Consider the following 16,541-nt stretch of genomic DNA (forward strand, 5'->3'; position numbering starts at 1 on the left):
TTCACTGTGGGGAAACCACATTTCCAGCCTTCTTTGTGGAGAAGGAGTAATGGATTTAGGTCATTTTACTTGGTGAATATTTTGTCATATGGAATTAATATGCCATAATTTTGAGTTCTCAAGTAGAATTGTGCATAAGGCAAGTGTCATCATGTTAAACCTAAAGCAAAGAATGTTTTCTCTTATAAAATACAAGTGAATGAATACAGGATGTCAGTTATGAGTTAGGACATTTATTAGGAATTCTCTTTGCAGCTGAGAGACACAGCTGATTGGACCACTTTGTAAATGAGCCTTTTGTATAATTTATTGCATATACACTTTGTGATGTATTTTAACGTCAGTGCCATTTGGCCTAATAGTTCTTTTTATTTAAACCATAAGTACCTTGAAATTAATTCTAGACATGATAGGGGAAAGTAGGTGTTACCCACAAGCAGTGCTTCTCTGACTTGGCTGTGCCTCTGAGTCACTGGTTGATTATAGTGTCTCTTACTGTCACTTGGCGTATCTGGGATAGGATCCGGGAGTCCACATTCCCATCCAGCTTCCCTGTGGTGCAGACACTGTTGGTATAGGAAGCAGTCTTTGAATTACAAACTCAAGAAAATCCATGCTTTTGTGGGTGGCTTTTAGCTGTGCCCAATTATGTTTTTAAGAGTCTATATCATCAGTTCATTTCTTAGTTGTTTGAGCATCTGGTTAGGAGTCAGGGGATGCAGATTCAGCTCGATCAAAAGTTCTTGTGAATGAACTTACATGAAATTTCCTTCAGTTACTTTCTCCACTAATCTCAGGAATGTATTGAGTTCAAATCAGCTTGGTGCTCATTTCTAGGGAAGTAGAGATTATAAAATGCATAGCTGATTAGTGTGTAGTAATATAAATGAAGATTTAAAATGTATCTTTGGAGAACTAGCAGATGACCCTAGGTGTCAATTCTGTTCCCCAGGATACGCGATGTTCTCTGGGATGGAAGTCCAGGATAATGAGTAGTGGCTGGATAAAAGTAACTAAAGGGCTGGGAGTGTAAGCTTAGTGGCCAAGCACTTGTATGAGGTACTAGCTTTGAGCCCCAGTACTACAGGAAAACCCAAGTAATTAGCAAAGACTGGGGAAGAAAGATGGGTCTTCTATGCCATTGTTTAGTTTCTAGTTATACCAAACTTTGCTCCCTAAAAAAATAATAATGCTCTGTGCATTATTACATAAAAAGTACTTCACTTTTGGACTAAAATTGAATAAAATGGTAAAAGGAAAAAGGACAAAAGCTAGATGTTAGTGGCTCATGCCTATAATCCTAGCTGCTTAGGTTGAAGAGCAGAAGGACTGTACTGGGCACAGTAGTACAGACCTGTCATTCTAGCGACGTGAGAAGCGTACATAGTAGACCACATACCTGATTGGACTGGGCGTATAGGTAAGACCGTATTAAGAAATGCCACAACAGTCAGACTAAGGAGGATGCACTTAGGGGACTCGGGGAAGAACCCAAAGGTGTGACTCCTCAGCATTTAAAATATTGTTTAAAAGGAGAAAAACAACACGTACACCACAGGCTCCTAGGGCCAAAAGAGCCAACCATAAGAGCAAAACTGGATGGTCACCATAGCAGAGAGAATGGGAAAAGCAGGAGGGTACCCACCACTACCAGCTCTTTTGGTGGTTAATTGGAGATGAGTCTCACAGACTTTGCTGCCCAGGCTGGCCTTGAACCTTACCAACTATCAGCCTCCTGAATAGCTAGAACTACAGGCGTGTGCCACCTGTACTTGGCTTCATGAGACTCTCGAAGTAAGTACCAAAAAAGTTGGAAGTAGAGCTGTGGTTCAAGTGATAGAGCACTAGTCTTGAGCAACAAAGCTCAGGGACAGTGCCCAGACCCTAAGTTCAAGTCCCAGGACTGATACCAAAACAGAAAGAAGGAAGGGGGTGGGGGGAGGCGGGGAGAGGAGGGAGGTCTTGAGGCATAATTGAAGAGGTAAGAGCACTTGCCCAGAATATTTGAGGCCTTGAGTTCAACTCCTGATCCTTTTGTAATTTCCTAAAAATAATAAAATAGCCCCGAGTTGTCTTCTTTTTCCTCATACAGAATTAACAGACCTAAGCCACACTGTTAAAGAAGCAAGCATAGGTATCAAATATGTCTGGTCTCTAATTAGAGATTAGGAACCCTGAGGTTGGAGAGGGTGCCCAGAACTTCCCCTCTCCTCCTCGGTCGCACGCTGGTGGATATCCCTACCTGCTTTCCCCAGCTCTCTTTGCTGTGGTAATCATCCAGTTTAGCTCTTACCTTTGGCTCTTTTGGCCCTAGGAACGAGAGTCAGAAGTTTCTCTCCTTTCCCTGCCAAGTCTTTCTTGGTAATGTAGCATAAAAGGCCCCTCTAAGAGAGGTCAATACCAGCTTGGGTTTGAGAATCTAAATTCAGTCTGCTCCCAGTTTTAACATCCATCACTATGGATATGTTATTTTGCTGTTGTGTTGTTACTTAGTCTTAAAAAGACACCTGCAAAAAGGGGAGATTGTGATAAATACACAAGTACTGGTGATCCTTAGGCAGTGTTTCAGTGATTGTTTTCTTCATCTGAAGAGGTCTTAGAAATTATCAAATAGCCCTGTCTTCAGAGAGCCTGTCCGACGCTGACTTCCAGGAGCTAGTGAATCCTGTAGAAACAGCCACTGATGTGGTCTGCAGGACTGGATGGCAGCATCATGTGTGCTAAGATGGATTGGCAGTTGGTCTGCAGGACTGGATGGCAGCATCATATGTGCTAAGATTGATTGGCAGTAGCATAAGCTAGTGAATCCTGTGGAAACAGCATTGATGTGATCTGCAGGACTGGATGGCAGCATCATAGGTGCTAAGATGGATTGGCAGTGCCTGTAGCGTAAGCCATGGTGCTGTGCTGTAGTGTGTGCGCTGGTCTCTTAGGATTACACGAATGACGCATGAAGACGGGCGATGTACCCTACTTAGTAATAAGGACAAGATAGATGTAATTAGTCTGGAAAATCCCTTAAGTGCCTCTTAAATGTTTCAACAGTGGAAAATAATTTTACATCATGAGCTTTTAACTAGGGAATAAGTAAAAATAGATAACACAGGCATGTTGACTCACTCCATTTCAACTATAGGGTAACAGGTCATTCAGCAGCTACAAATGAAGGTTGGGATGGGTTGAGCTCTCTAGTGTGTTTCTAAACTGTTCTGTTATTAATAGTATATAGTATATATTAATATACTATTATGAAATCTGGCAGTATGTTATTTTGCAAGAAGATTAAAATGAGGTACAAAGTAGAACTTGCAAAATGAAGTTAGGTTTTATTTATAGGCCATGGTTTACTATAATCCTTTTCCACATAGACTGTGCTTATAGCTGGTACTAATGATAAGGTCAAGAAAAAAGGTCCATTGGCAAAACTAGTCATTTCCAGTTTGAGCAGCCCCAGTACTGGCATATAACAAACACTCAGGAGAACCTCTGAATCAGGTTGCGGAAGGGTCATGGTAACAATTTGGATGTGCCTGTGTGTGGAAGGAGCTCCTTGCAGGGGGAACCCAGACCTGTGAAGCAAGAAACCGAGTTTGCCGGGAACTGGTGGCTCACACCTGTAATCCTGGCTGTGCTGGAGGCAGAGGTGAGGATCATGGTTCAAAGCCAGTCCAGGAAGGAAAGTCCGTGAGACTCACTCCCAGTTAACCACCTGAAAGTTGGAAGTAAAGCTGTGGCTCAAGTAGAGCACTAGTCTTGAGCAAATGAAGCAGGACAGTACCTAGGCCCTGAGTTCAAGCCGAGGACTAGTGCAAAAAAGAAAAGAAATACTGAGCTGCACACTACTTTGGATTACATGAGGAAAACAAAGAATATATAACGTGATTAGTGAGATTTGTTGCCCAGGTTCGGTATACTTATATACCCTGTAATATCCATGTTGCCAAAGTTGCAGTGCATATAAACTCTTGGATGGCTTAAGAGTGTGATTTCATTGTGAAGCTCGAATTCTATGTTCATTCATAATTGTGCATCCAGTGATCTTTTATGTAAAGTAGCTGGGGTTTTGTCCCCTTCCATTTTTTTCCACTTCTGTTTCCCACAGTGGTTTGGTTTAGTTTTAGTTTTCTTTGTGTATGTTTGTATATATTTATGCATTTTGCTATAATTTCAGTACTGTGAAATTCAGTTAACATGGGGCAGATAATTCAACTAGAGATTACCCCTTAATTTTTTTTTTTGAAATTTATTACTGGCATTTGAACACAGGACCTATCACTTAATTAGCAGGTGCTCTATCACTTGCGCTGTGCCTCCAGCCCTTAAAAAAATTTTTTTTAGGGGCTGGGAAGGTGGCTCAGTGGTAGAGCGCTTACCTTGCATGCCAGAGGCCCTAGGTTGGATTCCTGAGCAACACATTAGCAAAAAGAAAAAAGCTGGAAGTGGCACTGTAGCTCAAGTGGTAGAGCACTGGCCTTGAGCTAAAGAGCTGAGGGACAGCGCCCAGGCCCAGAGTTCAGGCCCCACAACCGGACAAAAAAAAAAAAAAATTTTTTTTTTTAGCACTGTTTATTTTCAGATAGGATCTTGCTTTTTATATGGGGCTGCACCTGGACTACAATCTGCCTATTGAGCTTCTGGTTATAGAAGGCGTAACAGGTGCACACTACCACACCAGCTTCTCCAGCTGAAGTGGAGTCTGTGTTTTGGTTTTTGGTTTTAGCCTGGGCTGGCCTGGAGCCATTGTACTTCCAAGTAGCTGGGATGACAGCGTTGTACCACTGTGCCCAGTGGTGGTTGAGAGTGTCTCTCTTTTGTAGGCCTGGGCTGGCCTCTCCCACTGTCCTCCTCATCTCAGCCTCCAGGTGGTCAGGATTGCGGGTCGGTCACCAGCAACCGGCCTGCCTGTCACCTGTCTATGCATCATTAAAACTAAAGACAGCATTTTTTTCCCCCCTCAACAATTGTTTCCCTTTTGCATCCCAGTTATTATTCTGGGTTTTTTAGGGTGTGAAATCACAGATGCTTTATGTATTTATTGTGTGACTGACTTTGGCAACCCAATGTGAACATTGTTCTTTCCCTTCGCCCCTTTGCAGATGCCCCCTAGCTGTGCTGGCCTCGGCACTGTGTAGTGTTGTCCTCTGGTGGATTGTGTGTGCCTACACTCTTCCCACCCTGCTATTCTGTCTCGATGGTTTCAGAACACAGTAGCCATCAGGACCTTTGACAGATAGCTGCTGTGTAAGTGTCCATTCCATTTTTCTACGTCACTCGCTTCTGGTGTCTAGTGTGGTCTTCATGATGCATGTGTTTCTCTTTCGGCTCTCCTGGCTTTGATTTGCCTGTTTTCAGAGATTCTTTGAATCTTTTCAATGAGTGGGGTGGTGGCAGGGAGGGAAGGCCTTGCTGTTGCTTTCATAGCAGGGATGTTAAAAAGAGCATGCCTACTTAACCCTTAACGGCTATTTCAAAATACTTGCTTATATGTTCTACTTACCTTCATAAGGTCAGACATTAAATTGGAGACTTCTCTTTCTCATTAAAAAGAAGGTTTTGTTACTTTGGGATAATTGAAGTGGTTTCTGTTCAGTTAGTTACTTTCCTCAACCTTCAGTATGTCCTCTCCAGCCAGCAAAATACAGTTTGGGTTTTGCAGCCTTGATGTTGGTGAAGGCTGGGTCCTGGCCTCTGTGATGTACAGCAGCTCCTCCCTGCATCTTCCCTCGCTAATAGGCTGGACTGTCTCCTCTCCTCTCTCTTCTTTCCCTTCAGGCATACAGTCCATACAGTTTGAAACCTTGACATTAGATGATACTAGGGAAGTGCACGGTGTGTGCTTTTTTTTGCATTTGGGAGATTCTGCTTGAAGGCCTCTGGGCTCCACTCCTTTCTCCACAATAGCTAGCCTGTCTGAATTAGGTGGTGACAGAGAAGTTTGTGTTCCCTTGAGGTCTTCCATCCTTGAAATAGCTGTCCCCACCCCTGCCTTAGTGAAGACACTTCTTTCTTCAGAGGATGGGCTTCTGTGTGGCATGCTGGGGTTCAGATCCTCCTCAGCAGGAGGATGTGTCCCTCTCCTGGCGGCTTTGTGCTCCAACACCCTCTTAGGTCTGGGCTGTGTTTATTTTTCTTTCATTCATATTTCAAGAATGTCTTTTCTTGTCCTAACTTCGACTTGGAAATCACAAAAGAACAAGGAAGTTCCTTCTAGGATCTCTTCCAAATTCCACTGCAACCAACTCTGGTACTTTGCAGTTTCATTGAGTATTTTCATATGGCTAAGAAAGATGAAAAAAATGAAGCTGAAGCCACTCTTTTCAAAATTAAACAAAACCTGCTTAGCATATTTTTATTTATGCCGATTCTTTTATTATCTTATTTGGAAAACCTAATGGTCATATATCCACGCATGTGTATTTCTAATAGACTTTTTGAGTTTTTCCCCCTCTTTCGTTCTGACTTGGGCACCATTAGCTGTGTGGTCAGTTCCACATAGTGGAGTTGTTGCTAATCGGCATGCCCTTCCCACCGTCAGCTTAAAAGTGTCTCTGTCAGGCTGATTCCTTTTCTGTCTTTTAGATAATCTCTTGTTATTGATGTCTGCATTGCGGTGTTCAACCTAAACATTCAATTTGGCCCACCTGTTTGGGATGCACAGAGCAAAACGCTTTCCTCAGTTACAGCAGTGCTAACAAGAATAATCTTCTAAGCCAGTCTTCTGCCATGACTTCTCTGCAGAGAGGCTTTATTTTTAGGGATTAACTGCTCCACCCTGCTTGTTCATCGCTTGGCTGGGTGGCGGGGTGCTGCTGTCTGGGGTCCCTGTGCTGGTAGCCTTCCCTGTGTCACATACAGGCTATGGTGGGAGCAGTAGTGGGTACAGGGCCCTGAGCGTCATCATTCTGGAAGACCTGCATCAGTGGCCCCATGAAATAGTACATAGTTATCCTAGTGGATGATTGTTTTGGAAGTAGACGTGGTGGTCACATGGGTGACTGTAGGAGAGGCTTTTCACTCTTGTTTTCCTACGTGCCTTACGGACGTACATCTGTGGTGCATCGTAGAAGCGCTGGGGCTTCAGATTTGCAGAGAACAGTGAGTAGAGTGCCTAGCAAGCAGACAGGAGGACAGAGGAGTACTGTAAGTGAAGACTGGAAGAAGTACGTGTACTGAATATGGCTGGGAAGGCCGTGTTTAGAGGATGGACGGCCATGAGTCCCGGCTCCTCTTGGCAGGGAAACCCTTCACTCTGGGCAGCCTCCCCCACCGTGTCCGGCAGTACTTCTGGACTATCTCTGATATCCCAGCCTTGCTGCTGGGGCTTTTCCCACCCAAGACACAACCTACTACTCCACATAACGGCAGTGTTCCCGGTGTGATTAAGCCCTAAATTTCTGTCCTTATCTGAGTTTCAAAGTCTCACCGAAATACTGGGCTAATTATATCATTTTATTATACCAGTGTTATAGAGGAAAGAAACTTTTTAAAAAATTGACTTCTTAGCTGAGGAAATATGCCTTGATTGAGCACGAATTTCTTTTGAATAGGGTTTAAACATTCCAGTAGTAATTAAGAAATGAGGACTCCCAACTTCCTAAAGAGGAAATTCGGTTTTGAGCGATTTTGAAGCATGGAAGTTATCCATATTTTGGAGCATCAATGAAAAAGCAGGTGTAGGATTTCAGGACCCTCCTTTTGTCTGGTGGAGAGGAGTGACTGAGTGTGGCCGAGCGTGGCCTCTCGATCTTTGGGCCAAGGCTTCAAAACACGAGCCATGAATCATCTCTGATGGTTTGATTTTTCTCCCTGCAAAATTATAGATTCAAATAAGAACTATCTCCTTACTTTGTAGAGTGACTTTTTAGAAGCTGGATAGGAGGGCTGACTTTACTGTTCTATCACCCTCTGTGGGATAACTGTGGTAGATGACTGAATATTTCAAACAAGCTGAGAGAAGAGAGGATTTTGAATGTTCCCAGAACAAAGAAATGATACATGTCTGAAGTGACAGCCTGGTTACTGTGATCTGATGGTTACACACTGTATACGTGTATTGACTTGTCTCATTGTAACACATAGGTATGGCTATTATGTGTTCCATTCAGAAATTATTTTTTTAGAAGAACATTTTACTAAAGCTAATTCTTAGGAGCAGCCGCTCTCTTTCTTGGGTCCTAGGATGATGGCATCTGCACACAGTTTGTATTTTGTTAGAACAGTCAGTATTTCAGGTGACCTAGCTTTGTGAGAAGTGTGGAACCAAACTCTGACTAATTAATCCAGGATTCGATTCCTGCAAGCAGCTGAGGCTGAGTCGGGCAGCTCCAGCTGCCGCTTTCCCTTCAGCCTTAGGCCGCAGGCTGTGACCAGCTCCAGCCTGCTTGGGCTCCAGAACCACACTGCTTCCCTGAGGATGAGCTGTTCTGCCTTTTACTAAATGTCCTGTGAGTAACCCTGTTACCACAGGGACTTTGCTACACAGAGCTTGGTATTTGCTGCCATGAAGGGAGCACAGGCTTTTGAAGCAGGATTTGCTTGTTATTGGAATGGCTTCCTTTGTACCCTCGTGAGTGAAGTCTCCCAAGTTACAGGAGGCTCTTCAGAATGCTTTTCAGGTTGTGAAGCTTGACATACCAATGTATGTGCCATTCATTTTTCAGCAATGACTTGCTGAAAATTGTATGAAACTTTCCCTGTGAGGATTTAATGAGGTATAAACAGAAAGGCCTTTGCCTCTGAATCTGGTGTTCCCTGTGCCATTTATCTGTTCTCTCTGATTCATGAATTCGCCTTCTGGGCAATCAGCTGTCAGAGGAAGGTTCTACAACATTCCACTGACGTCACGTTCATTCTAGACAGTAAATGCTGTCTAGACAAAATGAATTTTGGCTTGAATATATTCTTGAGGTGTTATGCAAAATTGTTGACGTAGTGTTTTCACATTACTCTCTGACCAATGACTATTTATATAACTGTTTCCTAAGTTTATACCCATATTGCTTGAAAACATAACTACAGATCTCAAGTTTCTTTTTACAGATTTGTTTGGCTGATGGACTTCTTTGGTTTGGGAGTTGCTTACTTATTTAGTTGGCATCTATTTCCCCAAAGCAAGGCTCCCTGGCTGTCTTCAGAGGGAGCTGAAGAGCCTCCAAGGCCTTGGTGTAAAAACATGTGTCAGGGTTGGGGCTTTTTTTTTAAAATGTGGTTATGGAAAATCCTATCAATTTGTTATCTAAGTGCCAAAATGCCTTCCTCTGTCAAGTTTTTATAGGTTGTTTCAGTAAATATAATCTTATTTTTCCAACTGTTTTCAGAGTAATTCTTCAGTCCAGTGTTCAGAGCTGTAAAACATCTGAACCTAACATTACTGGCAGTGCAGGCATTACTAAAAGAACCACCAGATCTGCTTCGAGGAAAAGCAGTTTTAAAAGGTGAGAAAAGAATCCTATTCTTCTGAAATGTTCCAAGAACCAGTTTTCAGTTGAATTTCTTTGAAGACAGGAGGAAGTAGTTCCCGTGACGGGAAATAACTAATCAAGTGTGTTTGACCTGTTTGCCTATGAAAGTCTAGATTATCTGAATGAAGGCTTTTGTATTATTTTGTTGTTCAGAGGAAATTCTTAACACTGAAAGGATGTTCTCCTGATTGTGATAGGGAAAAGTTGAGAATATTGTTCTTAGAACTTTTTTAAATTAAGTATTTCCAAAGCGCTCTTTCAGGGTGTGAAAGTAGCCTTACTATCTGCGTAGCAGATAGTAAGTAACTGTGGGAGAATTAGCTGCAATAAGCACACTGGTGGAAAGGTGGTAGTTGGTCGGTTAGAGGGTCCTTCCTGATCTAACCACCCCTTGTCTTCTGCCACAGTCCTCTCCCAGATCACTGCTATTCTCATCTTTGGCCATCAGCTCTCACTCCATTAAGTATAGGCTGGGATGAGAAAACAGACAAGTCCCAAGGCCAAATCAGTGGCTCACTTTCATCTTTGGATGGTTCATTTATCCTGAACTAGAGGTAGACATAATTTTTGATGTATTTGGAAAACAAATAGTGGAAGAGTAGATACCACACACCTGTTGTCTCAGAAGTGGATTCTCCTCCCTGTTCATGCCTCCTTGCCTAGTTTTGGCAATTCATGGAGGACTAATTTTGTGCTTGTGATGAAATGGATCCCTTCTAACAGACTGTAAGTGCTCTGGAGATAGTCAGAACCAGATTTTACCTTGTTCTGTGCAATGTCTTTGTTTCTTTTCTTTGCATGTCGGAGGCTTTGGACTTGTAGGCCTTGCTGTCAGGGTTGGTCCCTGGGGCATACGTTAGTAGCTGTGACTTTCTGCACTCAGGCCCCAAGTTTAAGCCCCAGTTACCAGAACCAAAAAAAAAGGGTGCAGACTGTGTGTGTGTTTGTGTGTGTGTGTATGTGTGTGTGTGTGTGTATACACGTATATATGTATGTGTATATATATACAGAGAGAGAGAGAGGAGAAGAGAGTAGGCAAATCTGCCATAACACATTTTTACTTCGGGGTGGTAGGACAGTTAGTGAATATTTTTTCTTTTTCTTGCTTTTCTGCAGAGATAGCAGGAAACATTATTTTTACTGTCTACCATCTCTTACTTTTTAAATTCTGCCTTTTTGCCTTTTGGATCATTATAGAGGAATAGAGTCCAGGAGCCCTGAACAAACTCAGCCGAGTGCACACGAAGCTATGTGTCCGTCTGTGTCTACCTCTCATGGCCTTTCTGTCTCCCACGTGTCCTCCAGTTGTGTTTCTCTGGAGAAGTGGTCCCTTATTGCAGTGGGCAATCCCCGAGGCCTAGAGAGGAGGCTGGGAGATCTCTGAAGTTGATTTGGGGCTGAATAAGCTGGGCTGACCAGCAGACTGGCTGGAAGTGATTTCTAAGAACTTGGAAAATGCTTAAACCAAAGAGACTGAAGGGACTTCCAGAGATGACCTAAGAGGCCAGGAAGTAATAGAGAGCTCATTGGGACTTACAGTCGACTTAGCCTCCTTCCTTTCTTGTCAGGCGTTTGAGAATGTCAGCCTGGGTTTGCATCATTGTAAGTGACCGCCACCTATGTCTTGCAAAAAACAGGTGGGGTTATGTACAGTGCCCGCCCCCACCCATGAGCTTCTAGGAAATAATGAGAACCAGAGACAGCCAGGCTGTAAGCCTAGAGTTTTATCCTACTCCGTATAATTCACGTTTGGTTGGAGTGTAGTGAAAGAATTAATATATGGGTGCAGAGGAAAATAGTACGAGTAATTCTAAAGTACCGAATTGAAATCTTTTCTTTAAACAGCAGTCCAAAACCAAAAAACCAACCAGCAGACACCTTTCCGATCAGTGGACCCCTAGTCACCCTTGAGGGTGCCAGGCTTGCTGCTGCTGGGCGGCTCTGGGTGGGAGGTCTTCTCTCTTGCAGGTCTGCGTTCTCTCCCGTGGCTGTCTCTGACGTGTAGGTACTTGACTGTGCATCCCACACCCCCGTGTGCTCCTCAAGGCGTCTTCAGGTGGACCCCACACTAACTTCCTTTTGCACTGAATTGGCTTCATTAGTTTTTGACAGTTTACTGAGCGATTCCTCATCTTTGGAGAATTTTACCCCAAACTCACTAAAAGAGCCTTTACTAAAGGGAGAGGTCTTAAGTGGTTGTTTAGGACAGAACTGCTGTGTGTCTCACAGCAGAGAATCATGCCGCGTGTATCTCTTTGGACTTAAACCACGGTTCAGACCTACGTCATGTGGCACTTGGCAGTCCAGGCTCACAGGGCAGCAGATGGCCGGGCTTGAAGTGGAGAGGGCAGACCACTAGCGGATGACACTGTAACCCTTTCTCCATCCCTGCTCAAGTCTAGAAGGGAAATTCCTGGACTTTACAATGGAGACTTTCTATTAGAGCCACATACACACATTAGTGTTTCTTTTCGTTCTTGTGTGTGTGTGTGTGCGTGCGTGTGTGTGTGTGCGTGCGTGCGTGTCTGCCTGCCTGTGTGTGCACGGTATGTGTGTGTGCACATGTGTGCTAGTGCTGGGGATTACAAAGGCGGGGTGCTGTCCTTGAGCACTTTTGCTCAAGGCTAGCTCTATCACTTGAGCTACAGATTCAGATCCAGCGTTAGCTGCTTAGTTGAAAGAGATAAGAGTCTCATGGACTTCAATTCTCAGATCTCAGCTTCCTGAGTAGCTAGGATTGCAGGCATGAGCCACCAGTGCCTGGCTAGTGTTTTCTTTTAAGAATGACTAAATCTAGCCTGGTGTGATAGTGCATTCATTCCTGCAATCCAGACGTGGGAAAGGCAGAAAGAGAGACTGCCAGTTTGAGACCAACCCAGAATACACAGTAAAACCCTATCTTCAACAAACAGTAGTAAGAATTAATATACCCAGTGAATAATTTGGCTAAATCAAATTTCAGCGTTCTCAAGTCAACCTTGGCAGAGCCTTTCAGAGCAGGCCTGGCGCTGTCGCTCTCCAGCCCCCCCCCCAGCCCCCCGCCCCCGGCTGCAGCAGCCACCGCACATGCTAACACGCACCTGAGGTCTGAGTGCATGTTTCTGGAAGCTTTTGCTCTTACGTTTTAGTTACTTCACCTCATTTTCTAAGAAATTTGTCGTGCATGCAGCTTTTTTATTTCAAGTGGTATCTTTGGGAATCAGCGTGCTCCAGCTGCCCACACCACCAGACACCCACAGCTTTTTTTTGGGGGGGGGGAAGGGCGGTAAGAAGGTAGACACTCCAGGTTTTGTGTTGTTTTTAATAGCTCCATTTACTTCTCTCTCACTCTGGTGAACGTCGCCACCACTGTCTCTCCCGGCCGGGGTCTGGGCTCTTGGTGTGTGTCTCATGGCTGCTGGGCTTTCTCTGCTCTGTCATCATCTCCGGAAGTGGTCAGTGTAGGAGTCCAGGGTGTGGTCTCCCCTTCTTGTGATAAATGCTTGGTTTCCTCTGATCTTTAATAATGTCCCTTTGGAATTCCAGATATTTTCTCACTTAGCTTGCTGAGCGGAAGGAAGCTTCTTTCTCTATACTCTGTTGGGATCTCTGAAAACTGAATGATCAGCATCCTCCAAGTGATTCTCTTGCTTTGGTTTTTCCTTCTCTGAAAAGCTGCTATTGAAATGAATGTGTAGTGGAGCCCACTGGGAAGGACGGGAAGGGTGGAGGCAGGGCAGAAATCAGGGTGGGTGTTGGCATGCAGAGCGGGGCCCTGGCGTGCGCTGCTGCCTGCGTAGATAGCCCACGCGTTCACCTAGGACGGAGGCTGCCTGGCAGGGCCGCGTGCTACTTGAGACGCCGGAGTTTTTTTTTCTGTGAGCAGATTCTGTCTTTTGGAATCGTCCAGTAACCCTTCTCTCTCTCTTGGTTCTTCCCGCGTTCCCCACAGCCTGGCTCCTCAGAAGGAGGGAAGGAGGAGGAGCACTTTGCAGCAAGTGCCTCTGGTGGCGTTATGGTACTCTTACTCCCTACGCCCTTGCCCTCTGGCTCTGTTTATTTTCATTTATTTCTTTGGTTTGTTTATTTTATTTTATTTGCAGAACTGAACGTTTTTCTGCTCTGCCTTTCTCTCCTGTGTGTCTTTACTCTGTGGTTGATATTGTACTGTCTTCTCAAATATTTGTCATTAAAAATGATAAAACGTATTTTTAGCATGTCAGTATTTTCATTATGTTGCCTTCCTTGTCTTTATAACTACTTCTAGGATACTTAAAAACCTTCATGGTACATTTTTTCTTTCTTCCTCAGTCCATCCATTTCAAGGACTAAAACAGTGTTGCGTTAAGTTAAACCCAGTGAGACCAGAAGTGAAGGAAGGAAGGAACAGAAAACTTCAACAGGGTTTAGCACAACACTAAACTGCAAAAGCCTTAGTTGCTTCCCACCTAAGAAGTTAATTCATGGAAGAGAATGTCCTTGAAGTTTGTCACTCAAGAGTTTGGTCGCCATCGGACGACTTGAAGGGCTTTCCTTCTTTCTTAGAACTGTGTCAAGTTGAACGGGAAGGATGCATTGTACGTGTTACGTGTACGTAGTCTCAGGTGTAAATATCGCAGCCCTCTGCCGACCAGAGGGCTGCCCCGTCCACGCGGTACATACATGTGTTTTCTGTGATGGCAATCACGTCCGCTGCTGGCTTCCAGAAGAACGCCGGATCTGATGAAGGGTTCTTACATATTTATTTTTGCCCTGTGACCCCTGTGTCATAAAGATGAAGCCAGCACTGCTGATGTGGCACTCTGTGTTACGGGATGCTGTTTGGTTGATTTGTCCTTACTCTCTGTATGACTATTGTTATGGTCACTCCGTAACGTACCCAAGCTGTTTGTCTTCCACCAAAGAGTGCTTTATTGACAAGAATCTGTGAAAAATCACTTAAACCATATTGCATGTTGAAATACCAAGTGGTACTTGGATCACCCCAGATTTGCTAGAGAACAGTTCGTAATGGAAGCTTTTGCAGACTTTGAAGAGAAGCTTGTATGCACCTTTGTGAACACTTTGTAGAGTCTTTCTTTGTATTGTTGCTCCCTTCTTCCTACCTTCCCTCCCTCCCCCCCCCCACCCCAATCTATGGCCATTACACAATCTTCCGTTCTTCCGAATTCCGGCTGTTCGCAGTAGCAAACGCGTCGATGCCTTTGGCTAGGGAATACAACTCTGCAGAGTGCCTTCACCCTTCACCCTCCTGGGACACAGCAAGCCTGTGACGTGAAAACGCAAAATAAACAGCGCGGGCCCATAAGGAAAGAAGATTTCACACCATGCTTGTTACTTCCATAATAAGAGGTAATGGCTTTACTTGCTGGTAACCAGTTCTTTCCTGTCCTTGTTTAGAGGCTGGAGGGTTTGTAGTATTCTACCATAGCCACCCTAAGACAGATGAATGTATCAGAGCAGGCTGCCCTTCTCCCCACTGCGGCCAACAGGTTGCGTTTATTAGTGCAGACAGTAATTCGTGGAACCCCGTTCCATGAGCCCCATTTCAGGTTCTTGCCCTGGTTGTCAAGTGAGACATTGGCTGGTGTTCAGTGGGAATGAAGACTCTCCACCAGTGCCAGACAGCCTGGGATGGCCCTGGCATTTAAACCGTGGGGATTAGAAAACCGTGCTCTTTCTATTCTGGAAGTGAATAGGCGAATGTTCTTGGTAGGAGGAGGAACATTCCATCTACTGTGCCCATGCGTGAACCGTACTTGATTCTCAGGGCAGCTCTTCTGCCCCACGCACGGCAGTCTGGCGGCTATGTGGCCTGCCCACCTGGCCCCTGCTCAGGCCTGGCCCCTGAGAATAAGCCACTGGGGTCTCCGCGAGGAGTACAACTTTGGGCTTCATTGGTAAGCACAGTGCTTTTTTTAAAAAAAATAAAAATTCATAAATTGCCTTTTTTATGTTGGCTGCTCAAGTTTCTGCTTAGAATTGCCATCACTGTGGCTCCTGTATCCCTGAGGTTAACTAGCTCAGGAGGATGCGGGAGGGAACACAGGGCAGCCGGGAAGAGCTTCCTGGAAGTACAGAATGGCGCCCCCCTCAGTCTGAAACCAACCTAACACCCAGAATCTTGGTTTCTAACTGCAAGTCCTTACTACAGAAGACCTTGTTCCTCTGTAATAGGAAATAGGCATGTCAGAGAGGTTCTTTTAAGGAGAGCCTTAGTTTGCTATTCCCAGTAGAATTCAAATTAAGAGATGAACATTTACAGGTGCCCATGGAGCTCATCCAGGGTCAGGGAACGGCTCCTGGAAGTGTGGCAGGGCTAGAGCGCCCCTGCCAGTGGGAAGAGTGGGTGGCCAGCAGTGCCTCATTCGGGTGGCCTTACCTGTCTGCGTGGCTGCTTCCCAGCCACCTGCTGCTCTGCCTGTCTGCACAAGTCTTCAGTTCTAGCCTTGATGCCCTCAGCCTTCCCCACCTGCTGGCCTCACCCCCCCCCCACCCCTTCCCAGGGTGGTTTCTACCTCTTGGCATGGGTCCAGGCAGGTCTCGGGTGAGGCCAGTGCACTTGCTCAGTGGAGTGGTCTGGGCTCGAACCTGCCGCTCCTCTGGGCACTTTGTGCCAGGGGTTCCGGGAGCCGTCCCTTTGGCGAATGAGTGGTGTACTTATTTACTGTTTGTCCTGTTGATACATTTTCTGAAACTTGGGGCTGCATTTTGGAAAGCATCTCATCAAAAACAACCTTCAAAATGCGTTGTGTTTCCTCCATAACCCTTTCCTATGAAATGCCGCTGCACCTCCATCCCCTGGATCGGAGCAGTGCTGTGGAAGCACTGCAGATGTGTCTCCAAGGGTGGACAGCTCACCCGCGCTGTAAAAATCACTCCTAGTTGCCCAGTAGAATCAAGTCAGCAGACACTCATGGGAGCGGAGGACTGCAGTTTTACATTAATAACTTGCAGACTTTTATCTAATGTGCACTCATGTACAGATGATTAAAAGTTTTAAAATGTAACTGATTAATCAGTATTTGATCAATCATCTTGTTTTTTTTAAATTAAAATGTATATTTCTAATCATATTTTTAAAGCTGAAAGAACTGGTTG

At 44.8% G+C, this 16,541-nt stretch overlaps 1 protein-coding gene across 1 annotated transcript in view; it reads left to right on the forward strand.

Annotated features, from left to right (window-relative positions):
- The window catches only part of Cdc14b (cell division cycle 14B), a 63,590-nt gene that overhangs the window by 44,200 nt on the left and 2,849 nt on the right, over positions 1–16,541 (forward strand). The window lies entirely within an intron of this gene.

This window comes from Dipodomys ordii, unplaced genomic scaffold, assembly GCF_000151885.1.
Source record: "Dipodomys ordii isolate 6190 unplaced genomic scaffold, Dord_2.0 Scaffold40, whole genome shotgun sequence".
NCBI lineage: Eukaryota > Metazoa > Chordata > Mammalia > Rodentia > Heteromyidae > Dipodomys > Dipodomys ordii.